Genomic DNA, 22777 nt, shown 5'->3' on the forward strand with positions numbered 1-22777 from the left:
TTCTCCTCCTCCTCCTCCGTGCGCATGGGCTCGGTGCTTGGCGCCCTTGCCGGGGACGCCCCTCGAGGCGGCGTGGTTGACGGGGGCGGCGTGTTGGGGGTGGCCCTCAGCGGCTCCTCCTGCTGCCGTCCTCCTCCTGCAGCCACATCAAGGTCAGTGCCAAGGGATCGTACCCCAACACACGTTGATGAGGAGTGAGTGGTGAACACACGCTGGGGGCTGAGACGGGGGCTGCGCCGGAGGCTGCTGTCTAGGCTGATCTCCACCACCGGTGTGCGCGAAGCGCCCGCCGAGGGCTGGTCGCCCGTCGAGGCCCTGGCCCTCTTCGCCACCCTCTGGGCCAGCGTCTCCCTATCCCTGCGAAGATGAAAACAAGTCAAGAAAAGCGGCGCAGTCTGAAAGGACGAAGATGACGAGGGCAAGATACTTACTCGTCCTCCACCTCCTCTTCCGCTGCCTTCCTTTTCCTCCTTGGGCTGAGAGACCCAAAATCGAAGACGACATCCGTGTCGACATCTGTGGGAGGAGGGGTAGGGGATGGAGTCTGGCAACGCTTGGACGAAGAAGAGGAGGGCGCTTTCCTCTTCGCCACCGCGGCCTTCACCACCTTCTTTGCTGCCGCGGCCCTCGTCAGGCGCACAGACTCCCCCTGGACCTCTTGCCGTAGTTCGGTCCTGCCGGGCCGGACCGGCTCGCCAGAGCTGGCCCGCCGCAAGACACACATTTTCCCGTGGCCGGAGGGTTGCCGGCCTCAGCCTCTTCCTCGGACGACTCCTCAACCACATCCTCAACAAGGAGGGCCTCGGTGTTGATGCCGCTGGCCTCCCCGGCAGACCCCGCCCATCGGGCGAGCTCCCTCTCATCCGCGGCCGCGTCGGCCTCGTCCTCCACGCCGTCGGCGCTGTCGGCCTCCCTGGAAAGCTCCGCCTCCACCACCCGGGCGGCAATGTAGTCCAGCTCCTCCTTGGTGGTGTCCTGGATGAGCAGCGGCTCGTCGTGGTCATAGCCCTCTAACAAGTTGTCGAAGAACTCCTGCACTTCGTGTGCCGGGGGCTCGGCCCAGGACGGGTTGAGGCCGTGCGCGCTGAAGTCCGGCATCATGGCAATGATCTCGGACCGGCGAGAGTTGTTGCTTAGCGGGACCACTCCCGCTGGCAACCCAAACATGGGGCCCCTTGACGGCCTTGCTGGCCTTCGCGGCCCTGCCGGTCCTCTCCACCCTGCCGTCTCTGTACACGTCGAGCTGGAAGAGCCTTTGACAGAAATAGGCGTGCCCTATCGCCGTGAAGTTATGCTTCAGGCCAGGGCGGAGCCTCATGACGTCGGCCGCATTCCTGAAGTCCCAGGCCGGCCTCCCCTTGTTATGCAGCGGGACGATTCGACGACGGATGAAGTCCGCCCCAATCATCTCAAGGGTAAGCCCGGCCATGGTGAGGCGATGGATCCTGGTGGTGGCGATCGAAAGCTTCTCGTCATTGGCGTCGAGGTCGCTCCAGTCCCCGCGGCGGGTCGGCGGGCTCTGACGAACGCGGCAGAACTCCCGCTGGTTCTTCTCCTCGATCTAGCACCACCGGCCCCGCCACTCCTCCCACCTCTCCTTCTGGGCACCCTCCGAATACGTGCCTTTCTTCTGGGCCCTCGGGATCCAGGAGATGCTCCCAGAGATGGCGCCCCCTGGTTGGATGCGAGGGGAGAAGTAGTGGCGGAAGAGCGCCGTGCTGAGGAGCACCCCGGCAAAGCCCTCACAGAGGTGGGCAAAGAGAGCCATGCACGCCACGGTGTTCGGCGTGAGATCCAAAAGATGGAAGTCGTAGGTGTGCATGACATCGTTGAAGAAGTCAGAGAAAGGGGGGGCAGAGCCAGCAGGAGAAGAAATCGATGAAAAAGGGGTATCGATCTGGGCCGGCCGTGGCGCAATCGGCGGGGACGACGCGCGTGGTAGGGTGCCCCATCGTCTCCCTCCCCCACAGGGGCAAGAATCTTGATGTGGACCGCATCGACCGTCGACGGGAAGTAGGCGGGCTGCGTCTGCCACACCACCGCCTCGCTCTCCGGCGCCTCCCTCTCCCCGGCATCCTTGGCCGCTCCCTTGCCCCTGCTGGTTTTGGGCGCCATGGCGGCTGGAAGGAGGCGAAGGATCAAGAGCAATGGGGGCACAACGGCAGCAAGCAGAAGTAGGAGCTTCGAATCTTTCGCCTGAGGAAGAAGAGAGGAACGGCGGTCCTGAGATTGGGAGAGGCGCAGAGGGTAAATGAGCAGCGCGTCTGCGGTTATTCCTTTTTAGGGGGAAGGCGCGGGCCACCTCTTTACCATTCACTGCGATATGACACATCCATACAGCAAGCGCCCCATGCATGATCCCCACGTCACACACAACCCTCCACGTCGCGCATTCAACACGGGTCGTGGGGAAGCGTAGCGGACGAAGGAGTTATCGCGGTAAAAATCCGCCCCGCCTGCCCGCACACTGTTCTGGGCCTAGCCCAACAATGCGTCGCGCTTATGTGTGGCCCAGGCCCGGGGGCTCCTGTCGATGTACAAAGGTAGGGGCTCTCCTTTTTACACCTTTACTTGTGCACGGGGAGTCAGAGCCGCGCCCGCGGCCACACTAAGTAGGACAGAGGAGGGAAGCCAAAGGCACAAGATGAGCAAAACCACAAGACAGAGACACAAATAGCAAGAGGGCGAGGTGGACTCCCCCGGCAAGACCCTTGCCGGGCGCGGCCCCCGCAGCCCCAGCAAGAGCCTTGCCGGGGCAACTTTCCCAACACCAGCAGAGCGCGCCAACCTTGAGCCCAAGGATTCCAACGCCATCGACCACATTGGAACCAAGGCTCGGGATGCGCCTCCATGGTGGCATGCAGATCTTTGTGAAGACCAGAAGCATGCAAGATCAGGTGAGAATCAGAAGACGACGATCCTTGGCAAGATCCTTGCCAAGGATACCCACGAGACCCCCGGCAAGATCCTTGCCGGGGACGACCGCGATGCCACGGCAAGACCCTTGCCGGGGCCCCGGCAAGACTCTTGCCGGGGACATCCGCGGGGCCGCAGCCAGGCCCGCATCTGCCAAGACTCCACCGCCGTTCCCATGCAGCTGCCAGCTCGGCCAGCTAGACGAGCACCTGCATGGCGACATGCGACCTCTAGAACAACTCAGCAAGCACCTGCGAGGTGGCATGCAGATCTTCATGAAGACCCTACCACCACGCCAACTCAGCATCCTGCCAGCCTACATGGCACTGCATGCCTCGTTGGCCTAAACGCGTGTCGAAGCAAGACAGAGCGGCGACGGACGGGACGGGCCTCGTTACCGTCCCCAATAAAGCAAGGGGACACCTAAGGAGCGCATTTAATGCATTTTGTCCTGTAATGACAGGCGATAAGCTTGTACATCGTATACCTTTCCACCTCCCGTGTGCCACTATGGCATCCCCTTTGACCTATAAAAGGAGGCCCGAGGCATACTGATAAAGGATTGGGATCTTTTGGACAACGCACACGCCATAGCTAGTTCAAGAACACAAGAACACTCAAATACACACCAAAGCAGGACTAGGGTATTATGCATCCTCACGGCCTGAACCTGGGTAAATGATCTTTGTGCTGGCTCCTAGACCCGCTCTTTCCACAACATCGCGCCCGCCGACCGTAGTAGGCATCCCGGTGATCCCATCGGTGTCGTTTTCCACCAACATGGCTGAAAGCTGAAAGCTGGCCCTGTGAATAGATATAATTGAGACAGAGTGGATAAGCATCACAAAGTGCAGATATTTTGGAAAACAATTGAGTCAAAAACTTAGTTTTAGTTTTCTACAGAAGTCATTTCGGAGCTACCGATTTGTTAAACTCGGTGACACCGAAGCAACTTTTAGAGTCTAAACGTGTGAAATCGGTCAGACCGAGACACAGTTCGGTGACTCCAAGATTGCTAGGGTTTCACTGAGAAATGCACTCGGTCACACCGATTTGTAAGTTTCGGTCAGACCAAAAATCACAAGTGCAATGGCCTAGGCCAAATTGGTGAGACCGAATTCTCCAACTCGGTCGGGCCGAGATGAGTTCGGCGGGAACCTAACCCTAAGTTTTCGAATCAAAACTAATCTAAAGGAGTTTTTGATTGGATAGAAGTATCTCAAACGTGGTAAGAATCATGGCACTGACCTTATTGCAAGAATCAGAGAAAAAGATTGCACAACGGGGTCGAGTTCATACCCTAACTAGGCGGTGAACTCGCTAAGGCGACAACGGCGGCGAAGATTCCGTTGACGACGGCGGAGACCAGCTGCAGGAGGTCGCTGGCGACGGAGGAGATGATCCGGAGACCTCGATTCGACAGATTTGGACAGGCGCGGGAGAAGGGTTTCAGAGAAATTTCCAAAATTTGGCTCGTGGGCATATATATCCAGACCCTGTCGGTGTGACCGAGTTGAGCAACTCGGTGGCACCGAGATGCAGAATCGCAAGCGGTTACTACAACTCGGTGAGACCGAAAAGTTCAAATCGGTTGCACCAAGATTGAAAGCTAGATCAACTCAATGAACTCGGTATGACCAAAATGGATGAATCGGCCAGACCGAAATGCATTAAGAGGTTTTGGAAGTTTAAGTCTATGACGAATCGATGGCTCCGAGTGCTCCTCACCCAGAGGGTTTGAATCTGACTTGATCAAACTTTGTGATGTAGCATGAATAGAGTTTGAGACAAGAAATGCATAGATAGCTAGAGGGAGTACTTATGCATTCTTGTCCATCCATTTGGCAAAAGAAAAGCCAAACAACCAAAGCAACAAATGGATGTCCTTGAATGAAGAAAACTATGCAACCAACATGCTCACACAATAAGATAGTAAATGAAATATGTGGCAAAGCATGCACAAACACTCTAGCATCTATCAAGCAATTGGCGATGACTAGGTCCTCTATATATGAGTATATTGACTTAGGAGTCAAATGAGAACATTTGATCATAGGTCATACTCATCGTTTAAGAACAAGTGGGGTTACCACTTTTACATAAAGCATTGTTGTGTTCACACCATTATAGTTGCTTTAGCTCAATTCTTAGAGTAAAGCTCCCCCTAGATGTGATGTCCCCTTTTAAAGGGATAAACTAACCTTGGGTTTTGTCTATGATGACTTCATGTAGATGTTGAAGATGTGGATGCTCGATGTTGATGTAGATCATTTGGAGCAATCCATTGGAGTGAGTTGCACTTTCAATACCTACATTGGTTAGTCCCATAAGGAACAAACAAGGATATCCATAGACATAGAGTGAAGTACACACATGATGATGTCCATGAATGCATTAGGTTACCTTGTCCCTTTACTTACTAACAAGAGGGTTTGTGACTCCTTGAACTAGTGCAACATGTGGAAGTTGATTGCAGTTGTCCTTGCCAATATGAATATGAGTGAAGTATATTGGCGGAGTCACCCTCAAGAACTCTCTAGTTCTTCTTCTTCAGGATGCACATCATCTTGATGGGAATCCTTGGGGTTGTAGATGTACTTGATGAAGTAGAGCTTGAAGTAGTCTTGGGAACCCACTTGACCAAGGCCTTTGGAGCTTCTTCAAATGCATCAATCTCCTCTTGAAGCTTGTCCTTGCCTTTTAGCTTGTGGTCTTGTGGTGGAAGATCATCTTGAGCTTGTGTCCCCCTAAACGAAGTAGGATCATACTTCTCTTGTTGAGGAACAAACTTCGTCTTTTGGTATTGATCTTCTTCCCACTCAACTCCATTGGCATTGAACTTTTGTTCAAAACCAACACCTTGATTCTTTCGGTGCCTTCCTTTCTTGCGTACAATTTCCTCAAATTGCTTACTTTCGGCAAGGCTCTTGTAACACCTTTCTCTATAATTCCCTTCAATAAGCTATTTTCTTGCTCAAGTGTAGCTTGGCTAAGAGAATCATTAGTGGAATCAAGAGAACTACTAGAAGCAATAATATTGGATTTAGCATGGTTATTGTTACTACTAGAAGAAGAATCTTTCTTACTCCTTGATGCGGAGCATCCCACGTTCATCCCCATGTGCACTCCGACTACTCTCCAAGCCCCAAGAGGACATATGACGAGACCTCGAACATACGCCATTGGACACAAGGTGAATTCACTCCTCTTCGAACTGTCACTTTCCGCATGTGAGACATGGCTACTACCTCATGCATGGACCTTGCATACGCTCAGGTACAACCAAGATGACCATGGAGAATCCAAGGATCAAGGCCAAGCATGGAAGAGGAGAAGGAAGAAGAAGAATGGAGCAAGACATGACTTGCCCGGATCATCCGGACACCCAGCCGGACGATCCAGACCGAGCCCGGACGATCCGGACGACCACCCGGACGATCCGGCTAACGTGCCCGAAGACACCCGAAGCTGCTCGACGAAGCCGGATCATCCAGACAGTCACCCGGATCATCCGGACCCCCGACACCCGGATCATCCGGGCCACCATCCGGATCATCCGGACCCCGCCTGCGTGCGTGACTTGGGCCGAAGCCCGTGTACCCCTTCGCCCCTCACTTACCCCTTCATGGCTTAGCACTATAAATAGACCTCCTCCTCCCCGTTTTGAGGGTTAGCGTTGATTTAGCTCATTTGTGAGATAGAGCCTCGCTCATCCATCGGATCTCCTCCTCGTGAGAGACCGCGACCTCTTCGGAGAAGATCCACTTGGATTCAAGGCCCCTTTACGGGAAGATCCCCTCGTGGATTCAAGACCTCCTCTCGGAGAAGAATGGTTCCTTTGTATCCTTACCTTTGTTGATTGTGGATCATGTGTTACTCTTTGTGTTCGGTGATCTAGCACTTGTGTGATTGATTCCTTGTCGGTTTCGTGATTCCCCTTGTTTTCCTCGTGTTTCCCCTTTATGCTTCCGCGTGTTTTTCGTGATTCCCCGTAGGATCCACTCCAAACGTGAAAGATCGTCACCCTAGGGTTCCGCCCTACATCATCTTGGTATCATGAGCCACGTTGATCATGTTTTTGGAGCCCCTACCCTTTGTTTTCTAGCTTGTTTTGTTGATTTCGTCCCAAATCCGAAAATCCCCGCCAAAAATAGCCCCCAATTTTTTTGTGATTTGTTGGTTTGATGATGTTTTGTTGATTTTGATCCATGAATTTGCTTGGTTTCAAGTGGATCTAGCATCTCCTCAAGTTTCCCCACCTTCCATCCATGAAATCTCGTCAATTTTGACCCCAAAATTCCCAAATTCCGCTAAAAAATTCATCCCCGAGAGGAAATCCCGAGCAGTTTGACCTGCCCGGATCATCCGGACCTTCTCCCGGATCATCCGGACACCTCCATCAGCTGGACCCTCTCCCGGACGTCCGGATAACCCACGCGCCCGAATTCCCGAATAGGAGCTGACGAACCCGGATCATCCGGATGTACTCCCGGATCATCCGTACATAGCCCGGATGAGCTGGACCTCCTCCCGGATGTCCGGTTAACCCTGACACTGACTCGGCTGAAATCTTGTTTTGGTCATAACTAATTCATCCGGAGTACGTTTTTGACGTTCTTTAGCTCGTTTTGAAGCTATTGACATCCCTCATCCCACAAAAATATCACCAACATCATTTGACTCTATCAATTTTTCGCAATTTTGGCATCTTTGCCTAGGGCTTCCGCCACATCATCCGCATTACCACCACCACTTCTGCAACCTAACCCATTTTGTTCCCCATTGCATATGTGGTTGTTTGAGTTGTGGTTAGAGTCTCTAAGGTGTTTCGGCTACTTAGGGACGATTACTTCTTCATCAACCACCACCTCCACTTCCGCATAACCTTGCCCATCATACACTTCCACCAACCCAACCTAACCCAATTTTGTTTGAGCTTGTTTGAGTTGTGGCTTGTGTCTCCTAAGGTGTTTCAGCTACTTAGGGACGGCAACTTCAACTCCGACTCGTGTATAGCCCATCATTCCACTCCCGCATTGCCTAGTGCAACACCACCACCGCTTTCCGCTACCACCATTTTGACATTTGACGTTTGAGATTTTGAGTTCGCGGTTTTTCGTTTCCTAAGGTGTTTCGGCTACTTAGGGACGAGACTCCATCATCTTGGTTTCTACATCAAGAGCACCGCCGCTCATCATCGCCAAGGACGGTAACCTCCATATCATCTTGGTATCGTGGTATCCCTCCATTGTTAACCCCTAGCCTTACTTTTGCGTTGCTTGCCTATCGAGACTAGCCATTTGAGTATTGCCGGCCATGTTACTTGTGCACATTAGTGGTCCGTACCTTCCATTGTATATATACCATATCATATTGGTATCATATTGTTATCATATCATCGCTTGTGTCACAAGTTTGTTCCCGCATATATACAATTGCTATCTTGGTTTTGCATTGTGCAAAAGTGGTCATAAAAAAAGAAATAAAGCTTTTAAGCAAAAGAAAAGGAGAAAGAGCAAAGAGCTTGTAAGAAAGTGCCATAGCATCATACCACATTGCACATAAGATTGTCATATCCGATCATCTGGGATCATCTTGAGAGAACACCGGGAACCATACATACATAGCATACTTGGGATAGAAAGTTTATCCATTTTGCATCTTATAGGTTGTGCACAAGTGTCGTATCCGCCTATTGAGCAATCGTGCTAGCATCTCTCTTGAGTTGTGCAACACGAGCGTTTTCCGTGGATTCCACATTTTGTGCTCATTCCTTGGTTGCACGACCCCATTTATCTATCTGTGTGTGTGTTTCCGCGTGCCACATATTGCTATTGGTCTACTTGTTTCACTTGCGAATTTGTGAATCTCTTTCAACATTATTGACTCTTGCTAACATTTTGCATTAAATTTTTGTGCCACTATCCTCACCGAGCTCCACCATAAGGTTTACTTGTGTAGGTGTGAGAACCGACAAGAATTGGTACCAATAGTGCTATTTCATTGTCCGCATTTGAGTGAACTTGATTCATCGTCAACATCGGTCAAGGTACATTGGTATAAGTTCTTCTCTTTCTCCCACTCATATTTGCTCGAGTCTTGTGATGGATAGGCAAGGCATTCCCTCTCCGGTCTACGACAACAACGACGGCGTGAACAACTACATCTCCAAAGCGTCAATCTTCGATCTACAATGACAAATGCAAAGCACACAATCAAGATTGCGAGAGCGCATTGAGAACATCTCCATCGACATTCGTCACTCCGAAGCAAGGAAAAGGGACTACATCGACAAGAAGCTTTCCACACATAAAGAGGAGCAAGATGCAAGGATGGAGGAGATTAGAGCCTTGATCAAGTCTTCTTCCCCTTCGTCATCTTCAAGGCGGCGACATTCAAGACACAAGTCTTCGGAGCGTGAAAGCGATGCAAGTGCAAATCGTCCTCGTCCACATATACATGGCGACCACCATCACGTTCGTGATCAACGTCGTCATGAAGGGCAAGTCACCTCCAAGCAACATGTGCACGACGACGACGAACGACATCTACTACGAGCTCAAGCACGACAACGACATCATCATCACGAAGATGCTCCACAAGCGCAAATGCACAAGTCCCAACAAGCCCTACTTCACGCCAAGTCCTAGATTCAAGAGCACAAAATAAGACCGCGAGACGAGCACCACCAAGACGGAGCTACGGCTACCACCACCACTTCGGCATCTTCTCCAAGTGCTATCAAGGCATCTTCGCCTTTGGACGTACGACACCTTGGCCTACTTCCCATGAGTACGCCTACAACGACTTCTTCAAGTCCAAGGCGACCACCTACGAGAGAGGGCGACACTTCCATCTTCGGAAGCCCCCCAAGGAAGATGGCCGAGCATGGGAAATTCCCTTCGGTCATGGAGACGAGCTACGAGGTGCCACATAATATGGGCCTCCAACTCCAAGACGGCGACAAGAAGGTCGAGCAAGGGCCATCCCCTTTGACCACTGCGATAGGAGTTGAGCATCGAGACATTTGCACCTACATCTCTCAGACACCCACATATGTCAAGATGCCCCATTTTTCATGTGAGGAGAGCCACCATCCCATGAGTGACATGAGTGACTCCACCATACGTGACATTGAGAGCATTTCCTTTAAGAGGATGAGTGTGACCACCACTAGCCCCACACATGAGAGCATGCCACACATCCTATGTGAGGTTGAGCGCCATTTGAGTGACTCCACCAACCATATGAGTGAGAGCATCCTTGAGGGAGTGAGTGAGCCACAACACTTAGAGGGTGAGGTAGTTGACACGGCACATGAGGCCACTTTGATTTCTAACGACTTAACCTCTACTCCTAGTGTGTTTTCTTCTTTGGTGCTAGGTCTCCTACATGACGACATGCCTATCCTCGACGAGTCCATCCCTCCAATGGAGACGACGATGGCCATGGTGGACGATGATGCACCCCCCACATGGTTCCATCAAGATGAAGATGACAATGAGTGGATCTTCAACACCTCACCTACAACACATGAGCGACGCTCCAAAGGTAACATAGGTGATGGTGCTTCTCTTGTCCCACTAGTGGACTCTCTTGACATCGATTGCTCCCATGATGTTGACCCACCTATTCCCATGCTTCATGCTAGTGAGACTTCTTCATGCCCGGACTTACCTATTTATGATGAATATGATGATGAGCATGTTGAGTTGCCTAGTTGTGATGCTATACTCCATAGGATATCATGTGAAAATTCTATTGGTCACATCATGTTTGACAACCCATTAAACTTGTCATATGCTATGAGTGAGATCTCCCATATTGCATCATTACAATCTCAACATAGTAACTATGCATGCCCCATTAAAATCAATCCCATTTGCACTTATGGCATAGATGACGAGATGACGGTCATTGGCTTTTGCTTCTCTTGTGATGATATTGCCATGCTTCCTTTACATGATTTGTGCAATTCATCTACTATGTCATGCCATGATCACATTGTCCCAAATATGCATTGTTTTGGATGTTGTCAATATTCTCCACGTGATGTTTCTACTCTTGCTCATGAGGAGACCCCCATAGTTTCCTCATACATATTAGGACATCTTGATGCATTCCATACTTTGCATGATTCCCACGATTGCGTGCACCTTATGCATTCCATGAATAACAATGCTCTAGATATTGCTCGTGATGCATTACATCCTTTGAGTCTCCATTATGCTATATATAATAACAAACCTCTCATGATGGATGACATGTTTCTATATCACGCATCTCATTTATTTGAGCATTGGATATTTTGTGCTAACCGACACATGCACATGCGCATCATGATGGATGATGTGTACATATACCATGCACACACAATTTTTCCTTTGCCTTTGTTTTGTGTAGGTACTCATGTATACTCGTCAACCTCTCAATCCCAAGAGTTGACGAAACGAGCTCTTGAGAGCAACGATGCTTTGGAATCCCGTGGACTATCCTTACCACCGTTCCCTTCGCGCAAGGACTATGCACACCTTTTCTACTTGGCTCTCACACGGCTATGGGCTATATACCATTTGTCCCCTTATGCCCATTCTAGCGTGTTCACTTTGCATGTTATGCTTGTTTCTATGCCTTTGCCATGCAATTGTGACCCTTGTTTGCATCTACCCATGATTCACCATTATGCTACTTCCATGTGTATTTGCATGCTTGGTGGAGATCCTTGTTGCTATTGCCATGTTTATCATGTGCCTCATGCTATTAATGCTTGTTGTGTTGGGAGAGTCATGATGTTACATTGCTATTTACATAGGACTTCTTGCCAACACCATGAACCTACTTTCCTCATATCTTGCTTTCATGCTTGTGCTATGTCATATGAATTATTCATGCCCACTATTTGCACACATGACATGCTTGCCATGATTCCTCCTAGTATGTTGCATCTTCGCACTACTAGCTCGCTTGAATTGATTTCTATGATTGCTTGCTTGGTTGCATCACCCATGTTCCACTCTTACTTGCTTTCTTGGGTTGATGACATATATGCTCATGCTCTCACATGATATATCTTGATAATTGTCTCTTGTGTCCATTAGTTGCCTCTTTCATATCCACTTGTATTGAGTGCAACCATCCTATGCTTATTGATCTTGGAGACTTTGACACCTTACTTGTGATGCATGCTTGTTTGATTGAGCATATTGCATTTGGCTGTTCTCGTATCATATGCCTCCATACTATGCAATACTCCCTTGTCATTTCTTATGATGAGCATGATACATACATTTGTTGGGTATCTTACCACACGAATGATTTGTTTTGCCATTTCGCTAACCTCATTCGTTTTTCCAAGTGTTTGTCATGTTCTTTCATTTTGAAGGATTTACAAGGCGGTACCACCACGAGACATATTGGTTATGTGAAGGCATACAAGATGCGCGACTCCATCATCCTTGAGAAACTCCTAAACGTGACCTCCTTCTCTTTGAGCCATCCTCAAATATGCATATTGGATGGGTCACTCTTTCATTGTTGTTTCCTTCTTGTTGTCTACATGATACATCTCGTGAACGGAGGAGCGACATTGGAGATTGGCTACATGGACCTTCACATTGAGGAGCGCTCGCACTTATTGGATGCACCTTCGGAACTCCACTCATGCCTCGACATCCTTTGGTACACCAACACCTCCATATTTGTTGATTGTGCTCATACATGTCATGCTCGATGGACATATCATAGTCACCACAAGTTTGCACCGTATGCATGGATTGACTCACATTATGCTTGTCTTGTTGCATATATTTCCATGTCATCCATGATATATGATCTTGTGCATTTCCTTAGCAAATTTGTTGTGATCTACCTTGATGGCATATTCATACATCATGATCATATTGTCCACCATCAATTGCATGATAGCTTACACATATTGAGCATCCATTGCCATATTCATGCTATTGATGAACCGTCCCTCTATGACATCATTTTGCACAATGGTAGAATTTGTCGCTTTGTGCACCATGCTAATTATCCCATGAATTCTTTGCATATCATTCTATATCATCTTGATAAGCTTCATGCGCTTTGTCACGCACTATCCCTTCGCACGGACTCACGCTTAATTGATGGACACTTTGTGTGCGCTAACCATTGTATTTCCAAGTGTACTTTGTGTTTGCTCATTTTGCATGTACCACACACCGAGACACCTTGGAGTACTTGGATTGCGCAAGGCCTTCACCTACGTCCCACTACAAGTCCATCCACGACACCCGTTTCCATGGTGATGAGGATCACGATCCGAGGTCGGATCTTTCCCAAGGGGGGTGGAGATGATGCGGAGCATCCCACGTTCATCCCCATGTGCACTCCGACTACTCTCCAAGCCCCAAGAGGACATATGACGAGACCTCGAACATACGCCATTGGACACAAGGTGAATTCACTCCTCTTCGAACTGTCACTTTCCGCATGTGAGACATGGCTACTACCTCATGCATGGACCTTGCATACACTCAGGTACAACCAAGATGACCATGGAGGATCCAAGGATCAAGGCCAAGCATGGAAGAAGAGAAGGAAGAAGAAGAATGGAGCAAGACAGGACTTGCCCGGATCATCCGGACACCCAGCCGGACGATCCGAACCGAGCCTGGACGATCTAGATGACCACCCGGACGATCCGGCTAACGTGCCCGAAGACACCTGAAGCGGCTCGACGAAGACGGATCATCCGGACAGTCACCCGGATCATCCGGACCCCGACACCCGGATCATCCGGGCCACCATCCGGATCATCCGGACCCCGCCTGCGTGCGTGACTTTGGCCGAAGCCCGTGTACCCCTTCGCCCCTCACTTACCCCTTCGTGGCTTAGCACTATAAATAGACCTCCTCCTCCCCATTTTGAGGGTTAGCATTGATTTAGCTCATTTGTGAGATAGAGCCTCGCTCATCCATCGGATCTCCTCCTCGTGAGAGACCGCGGCCTCTTCGGAGAAGATCCACTTGGATTCAAGGCCCCTTTACGGGAAGATCCCCTCGTGGATTCAAGACCTCCTCTCGGAGAAGAATGGTTCCTTTGTATCCTTACCTTTGTTGATTGTGGATCATGTGTTACTCTTTGTGTTCGGTGATCTAGCACTTGTGTGATTGATTCCTTGTCGGTTTCGTGATTCCCCTTGTTTTCCCCGTGTTTCCCCTTTGTGCTTCCGCGTGTTCTTCGTGATTCCCCGTAGGATCCACTCCAAACGTGAAAGATCGTCACCCTAGGGTTCCGCCCTACATCACTCTTGTTGCTAGTTTTTACTTGTGGCATGTAAGTAGACAAGAGTAAATTCTTGGCAATGTAAGAAGAACTTTTCTTTCGAAGATCATCATTGATTGCCTTTAAGAACCCATGCTCTTGCTCTAGGTTGAGCTTCTCGAAGCGTAGCTTCTCATGAGTTTTTAAAAGTTCTCGATGATCTTCTGAAGTAGTTTCATTAGCTAACTTAAGAGTGTTTAGTTCTTTAGTTAGACGCTCAATCTCCTTCTTATCATTGTCATTCGTTTCATCTTGATTAGCATGATTAATAGCAATTTCATCATAGTTTTCATCACTAGCATTGTCAAACAGTAACTCATCATCACTTAGCAAATCATCTTCATCACTATTGAAATCAATATACTCGGGGTGTGATACCTTGGGGCCTTTATCCATGAAGCATCTTCTAATTCCTTCATTTGGTGAGTCAAATATGTCATAGGAGTTGGTTGACACAAGTGCAAGACCAGCAACACCTTCATCTCGAGTGATAACTTCTCTCGGAGTGGTGGTCAGAGTCAGAACCGGATACCCATTCACCAACATGAGCTTGATGTCTTTGTTTTGTGTATCTCCTTGATGACTTATCCTTCCTTTCTGAATCCTTGCTTCTGCGACAGGTTCTTCGTTCATAACGATCATCTCTACTCCTTCTCTCTCTTGGAGGTGATTCTTCTCTTCTACTTCTCCTTTTTGGTGAGTCTTCTTTTCTTTTGTAGGGAGCCGTACACTCATTGGAATAGTGTCCGGGTCTTCCACAATTGTAGAAATTACGATCACGGCTAGAAGATCTTTTGTCATGGTAGGATCTTGACTTGGAGCTTCTCTCTTTTCATCTACTCTTGTAGAATTTGTTGAAGTTCTTCACCATTAAGCTCAATTCCTCATTAAAGACTTGTTTTTTACTTGATGTGGCAGGAGCATCACATGAGGCTCTATAAGCACCACTAGACTTGTTGTGAAGCTCTTCCTTATCCTTGAGTGACATCTCATGAGCAACAATTCTTCCAATGACTTCTGTTGGCTTGAGATCTTTGTAATTGGGCATCATTTGGATCAATGTGCACACGGTATCAGATTTTCCATCCAAGGCTCTTAGCATATTCTTGATGATGAATCTGTCAGTCATCTCTTCACTTCCTAAGCCCGCAATCTCATTTGTGATGAGATCAAGCCTAGAGTTCATTTCAGCGACACCTTCACCATCCTTCATTTTGAACTTGTGAAGCTGACTTTGAAGCACATCCAACTTGGATTCCTTGACAGACTCGGTACCTTCGTGCATATCAATCAAAGTATCCCAAATTTCTTTGCATTCTCAAGATGACATATTTTGTTGAATTTTTCGGGGCACAATCCATTGAAAAGGATATTGCAAGCTTGAGCGTTGTATTGGAGCATCTTCAATTCTTCTACAGTTACTTCGCGATTTGGTTCTCTCCCATCGAATAATTCACCTTGCAAACTATCGGTGTCAAAACCGGAGGATCTCTGGTAGGGGGTCCTGAACTATGCGTCTAAGGCTAATGGTAACAGGAGGCGGGGGACACGATGTTTACCCAGGTTCGGGCCCTCTCGATGGAGGTAATACCCTACTTCCTGCTTGATTAATCTTGATGATATGAGTATTACAAGAGTTGATCTACCATGAGATCGTAGAGGCTAAACCCTAGAAGCTAGCCTATGATTATGATTGTTGTTGTCCTACGGACTAAACCCTCCGGTTTATATAGACACGGAGGGGGCTAGGGCTACACAGAGTCGGTTACAGAGAAGAAGATCTACATATTCGAATTGCCAAGCTTGCCTTCTACGCAAAGGAGAGTCCCATCGGGACACGGGACGAAGTCCTCAATCTTGTATCTTCATAGTCCAACAGTCCGGCCAAAGTATATAGTCTGGCTGTCCGAGGACCCCTTAATCCCGGACTCCCTCAGTAGCCCCTGAACCAGGCTTCAATGACGATGAGTCCGGCGTGCATATTGTCTTCGGCATTGCAAGGCAGGTTCCTTCTCTGAATACTCCATAGAAGATTTTGAACACAAGGATTATGTCCAACTCTGCAAAACAAACTCCACATACCACCGCAGAGAGCACAATATTCCACAAATCTAATCTGCTGACAACTTTTCATAACGTGACATCACGCCACGGCCCGGTCATTATTCGAACCATTTTTCACAACCAGCTACTGCACATATTGCGAGGCGGTTTTCTTGACACGTCTTGTCGAAGCAGAGATCGTGTCCCCTTATCGCGGGATTCTCATCAATATGGCCGTGGGTAACCCAACTGCGCCATTAATTGTGGCGCTTGGGGAATAAGCGATTTTAACGGGTAAGTGGGGAGGTGCACAGTTTCTACCGCCTTCATAAATGGATAGGGATTCCCCTTTTCTCACCCACGCCTTCTTCCTCCTTTGCTCATCCATTCTCGCACTCTCGAGCTCTAGCGCCCAAGTCCTCACCCTCTTCGTAAAGCCATTCCAGACATGTCCGGAGTGAGAGGCAAGTGGATGGCCTCCTTCATTACGGAGGAGGACATCAAAAGCTCCGGGAGGCCGGATACTTAGCCGCAGACATCGCGCACCGGCTCCCGGATGAGGGGCAGATCATCCCTACTCCAAAACCCCACAAGAGGATTGTGTTTCTTGCCCACTTCATCCGCGGACTGGGATTTCCCCTCCACCCATTTGTCCGTGGGATCATGTTCTATTATGGGCTGGATTTCCACGATCTAGCCCCCAACTTCATCCTCAACATCTCGGCGTTTATCATCGTGTGCGAGGCTTTCCTCCGCATCAAGCCCCACTTCGGCCTGTGGCTGAAGATCTTCAACGTGAAGCCGAAGATAGTGGTCGACCAGCAAGCGGAATGCGGAGGCGCCATGGTGGGCAAGATGCCCAACGTCACCTGGCTCGAAGGCTCCTATGTGAAGACTGTGAAGGGGTGGCAATCGGGGTGGTTCTACATCACCGAGGCGCGCGACTCCAATTGGGCGGCGGTCCCCGACTTTTGATCTGGCATCCTGATGTCGACTACACAACCTTCTTTTTGTAGACGTTGTTGGGCCTCCAAGTGCAGAGGTTTGTAGGACAGTCGCAAATTTCCCTCAAGTGGATGACCTAAGGTTTATCAATCCATGGGAGGCGTAGGATGAAGATGGTCTCTCTCAAGCAACCCTGCAACCAAATAACAAAGAGTCTCTTGTGTCCCCAACACACCCAATACAATGGTAAATTGTATGGGTGCACTAGTTCGGCGTAGAGATGGTGATACAAGTGCAATATGGATGGTAGATATAGGTTTTTGTAATCTGAAAATATAAAAACAGCAAGGTAACTAATGATAAAAGTGAGCATAAACGGTATTGCAATGCTAGGAAACAAGGCATAGGGTTCATACTTTCACTAGTGCAAGTTCTCTCAACAATAATAACATAATTGGATCATATAACTATCCCTCAACATGCAACAAAGAGTCACTCCAAAGCCACTAATAGCGGAGAGCAAACGAAGAGATTATGGTAGGGTACGAAACCACCTCAAAGTTATCCTTTTTGTTCTATCTATTCAAGAGTCCGTAGTAAAATAACATGAAGCTATTCTTTCTGTTCAATCTATCATAGAGTTCATACTAGAATAACACCTTAAGACACAAATCAACCAAAACCCTAATGTCACCTAGATACTCCATTGTCACCTCGAGTATCCGTGGGCATGATTATACGATATGCATCACACAATCTCAGATTCATCTATTCAACCAACACAAAGTACTTCAAAGAGTACCCCAAAGTTTCTACCGGAGAGTCAAGACGAAAACGTGTGCCAACCCCTATGCATAGGTTCATGGGCGGAACCCGCGAGTTGATCACCAAAACATACATCAAGTGGATCACGTGATATCCCATTGTCACCACAGATAAGCACGACAAGACATACATCAAGTGTTCTCAAATCCTTAAAGACTCAATCCGACAAGATAACTGCAAGAGGAAAACTGAATTCAGCACAAGAGAGTAGAGGGGGAAAAACATCATAAGATCCAACTATAATAGCAAAGCTCGCGATACATCAAGATCGTGCCATCGAGAGAACACGAAAGAGAGAGATCAAACACATAGCTACTGGTACATACCCTCAACCCAGAGGGTGAACTACTCCCTCCTCGTCATGGAGAGCGCCGGGATGATGAAGATGGCCACCGGTGAGGGATCCCCCCTCCGGCAGGGTGCCGGAACAGGCTCCCGAGAGGTTTTTGGTGGCTACAGAGGCTTGCGGCGGCGGAACTCCCGATCTATCTTCGTATTCGATGGTTTTAGGGTATAAGGGAATATATAGGCAAAAGAAGTCGGTCGGGGGAGCCTCGAGGGGCCCACGAGATAGGGGGCGCGCCCTGGGGGTGGGCGCGCCCTCCTATCTCCTGGCCTCCTCGAAGCTTCCCTGGCTTGTACTCCAAGTCTCCCGGATCATGTTCGTTCCAAAAATCATGCTGCCAAAGGTTTCATTCCGAATGGACTCCATTTGATATTCCTTTTCTTTGAAATACTGAAACAGGCAATAAAACAGCAATATGGGCTGGGCCTCTGGTTAATAGGTTAGTCCCAAAAGTAATATAAAAGTGTATAATAAAGCCCATAATCATTCAAAACAGATAATAAAATAGCATGAATGCTTCATAAATTATAGATACGTTGGAGACGTATCAGCATCCCCAAGCTTAATTCCCGCTCGTCCTTGAGTAGGTAAATGATAAAAGAAAGAATTTATGAACTGTGAATGCTAGCAGTCGCACAAGTTTGATCAATGATAATTTCAATCACCTTTTCTAGCATGATTATATGTCATAACAGTAGTTCATCTCATAAAACTTCTCACGATCAAGTAACAAACTATTCACATGTTAAAGCATAGATCATAAACTTTCTTGAAAACCAGGAAACTTCATTCTCAGTCATCAAACAATTGCAATTCATCTTATTTTCAGGAAGGGTCTATGTCAGAGCTTTGATTTAGCAAACTCCACATACTCAACTATTATATAGTCTTCTACAATTGCTAACACTCACACAATACTAATGATTATGGAGTTTTAATCGGACACTGAGAAAGATAGGGGATTATAGTGTTGCCTCCCAACGTATTCACCTTTGGGTGATGTCAACAATAATAGTTCATGCTAACTTACATCCAATTGGATATATATATCAGGATCTTTCCAACACGAGGTGCTTGCCAAAGGATAAAATGAAAAAGGGAAAGGTGAAGATCACCTTGACTCTTGCATAAAGTAAAAGATAGGCCCTTCGCAGAGGGAAGTAGAGGTTGTCATGCGCTTTTATGGTTGGATGCACAAAATCTTAATGCAAAAGAACGTCACTTTATGTTGCCACTTGTATAGTGACCTTTATTATGCAGTCCGTCACTTTTATTGCTTCCATAACAAGATCATATAAAGCTTATTTTCTTCACACTAATAGATCATACATATTTAGAGAGCAATTTTTATTGCTTGCACCGATGACAACTTACTTGAAGGATCTTACTCAATCCATAGGTAGGTATGGTGGACTCTCATGGCAAAAACTGGGTTTAAGGATATTTGGAAGCACAAGTAGTATCTCTACTTGGTGCAATAAATTTTGGCTAGCATGAGGGGGAAAGGCAAGCTCAACATGTTTGAATGATCCATGACAATATACTTTAACTGAGATGTGAGAAAACATAAACCATTACGTTGTCTTCCTTGTCCAATATAAACTCTTTAGCATGTCATACTTAATGAGTGCTCACGATTATAAAAGATGTCTAAGATAGTATATTTATATGTGAAATCTCTCTTCCTTCAATATTCTTTCATGAATTGTTCAAATGACCAATACAATGCTTGCTAACCTTCAATAAATTTACAACCTCTACTTCTTAGATGTGAAGTCATTACTCCCCATGGGATAAGCAAATGAGACATATATAATTTCAGATTTATGACAATCAACTCATTCAACAATTTACTCATAGGATATAAGTGAATCACACGAGTAAATGACAAACTACTCCAAAAAAGATAAAGTGAAGATCAATGAGTGAGTTAAATAATTATGTAACTATGTGAAGACCCTCTCTCATTAAAGGATTTCAGATCTTGGTATTGTATTCGAACAGCAAGCAAAACAAAATAAAATGACATTGCAAGGATAGCACAACTCATGTGAAGAAGCAAAAACTTAAGTTCAACCGATACTAACCGATAGTTGTTGAAGAAGAAAGGTGGGATGCCTAACGGGGCATCCCCAAACTTAGATGTTTGAGACTTCTTGAAATATTATCTTGGGGTGCCTTGGGCATCCCCAAGCTTGAACTTTTGTGTCTCCTTAATTCCTCTCATATCATGGTTTCTCTTTTTATCAAAAGCTTCATCCACACCAAACTCAACAAGAACTCGTGAGATAGGTTAGTATAAACCAATGCAAATCCTTGTCATTTTCTACTGTAACAAATCACTAAAATTATTATTCAACATTGCATACTAAATGCCTCTGCATATTTAATACTACTATCCTCAAATAGAATCATTAAACAAGCAAACATATGCAAACAATGCAAACATAACAGCAATCTGCCAAAACAGTACAGTCTGTAAAGAATGCAAGAGTATCAATACTTCCCTAACTCCAAAAATTATGACAAAAATACTACTCTGTAGAAGATTTATCAGAGCTCATTATGCAAAAAGTTTCAACATTATATCGTTCTCTGACTTTTCTAGGGAATTTTTGCAATAGCGGTAAACTTTATGTTTTCAAACAACAACATGTATACTAGCAAAATAAGCATGGTAAAGGCTATCCTTGACATTTTTATTGAAACTAAAGATGCAAAAAATTATTCTAAATAACAGCAAGCAAATACAAAATAAAAATGACGCTCCAAGAAAAACACATATCATGTGGTGAATAAAAATATAGCTCCAAGTAAAGTTACCGATGAACGAAGACGAAAGAGGGGATGCCTTCCGGGGCATCCCCAAGCTTAGGCTCTTGGTTGTCCTTGAATATTACCTTGGGGTGCCTTGGGAATCCCCAAGCTTAGGCTCTTACAACTCTTTATTCCATAGTCCATCGAATCTCTACCCAAAACTTGAAAACTTCAGAACACAAAACTCAACAGAAAACTCGTAAGCTCTGTTAGTATAAGAAAATAAAACCACCACTTAGGTACTGTAGTGAACTCATTCCAAATTCATATTGGTGTAATATCTACTGTATTCCAACTTATCTATGGTTCATACCATCCGATACTACTCATAGATTCATCAAAATAAGCAAACAACACATAGAAAACAGAATCTGTCAAAAACAGAACAGTCTGTAGTAATTTGTATCAAACGTATACTTCTGGAACTCCAAAAATTCTAACAAATTAGGAAGTCCTAATCAATTTGTGTACCAATCCAAAGCAAAAAATAATCAGATGAAAAGCACGTTTTTGTGAATTAGCAAAACTAATATACTGGGGGCAAAAGTTTCTGATTTTCAGCAGGATCAACACAACTATCACCGTAAACTATCCTAAAGGTCTTACTTGGCACTTCATTGAAACAAAAGCTATAAAACATGATTACTACAGTAGCATAATCATATGAACACACAAAAACAGTAAGGGTAAATATTGGGTTGTTTCCCAACAAGCGCTTTTCTTTAATACCTTTCTAGCTAGGCATGATGATGACAATGATGCTCACATAAAAGAGAAGAATTGAAATATAACGGGGGCATCATGAAGCATATGACTAGCACATTTAAGTCTAACCCACTTCCTATGCATAGGGATTTTGTGAGCAAACAACTTATGGGAACAATAATCAACTAGCATAGGAAGGTAAAACAAGCATAACTTCAAGACTTTAAGCACATAGAGAGGAAACTTGACATTATTGCAATTCCTACAAGCATAAGTTCCTTTCTCATAATAATTTTCAGTAGCATCATGAATGAATTCAACAATATAACCAGCACCTAAAGCATTTTTTTCATGATCTACAAGCATAGAAAATTTACTACTCTCCACATAAGCAAATTTCTTCTCATTCGGAATAGTGGGAGTATCATAAGAGACTTGAATACTATAAATTGTTTCCACATTAAAAGAGTAATGTTCAGAAAAAGGGTAATCATAATCATAACAAGTTTTATAAATATAATCATCACTACTTTTTATAGCATAAGTTACATCACAATAGTCATCATAGGTAGCAACTTCGTTCTCATCATAATCGATTGAAACCTCTTCCAAGATAGTGGAATCATCACTAAATAAAGTTGACACTCTTCCAAACCCACTTTCATCAATATAATCATCATAGGTAAGAGGCATGCTATCATCATAACAACTTTGCATATCAAAACTTGGGATGCTAAAAATATCATCTTCATTAAACATAGCATCCCCAAGCTTGGGACAAACATTAATTGCAGCAAATATATTCTCAAATATTTCATCCTCATCAAACATAGCTTCCCCAAGATTGGGCCTTTTCATATCATAAGCATA

Source organism: Triticum dicoccoides, chromosome 5B (assembly GCF_002162155.2).
Source record: "Triticum dicoccoides isolate Atlit2015 ecotype Zavitan chromosome 5B, WEW_v2.0, whole genome shotgun sequence".
Lineage (NCBI taxonomy): Eukaryota > Viridiplantae > Streptophyta > Magnoliopsida > Poales > Poaceae > Triticum > Triticum dicoccoides.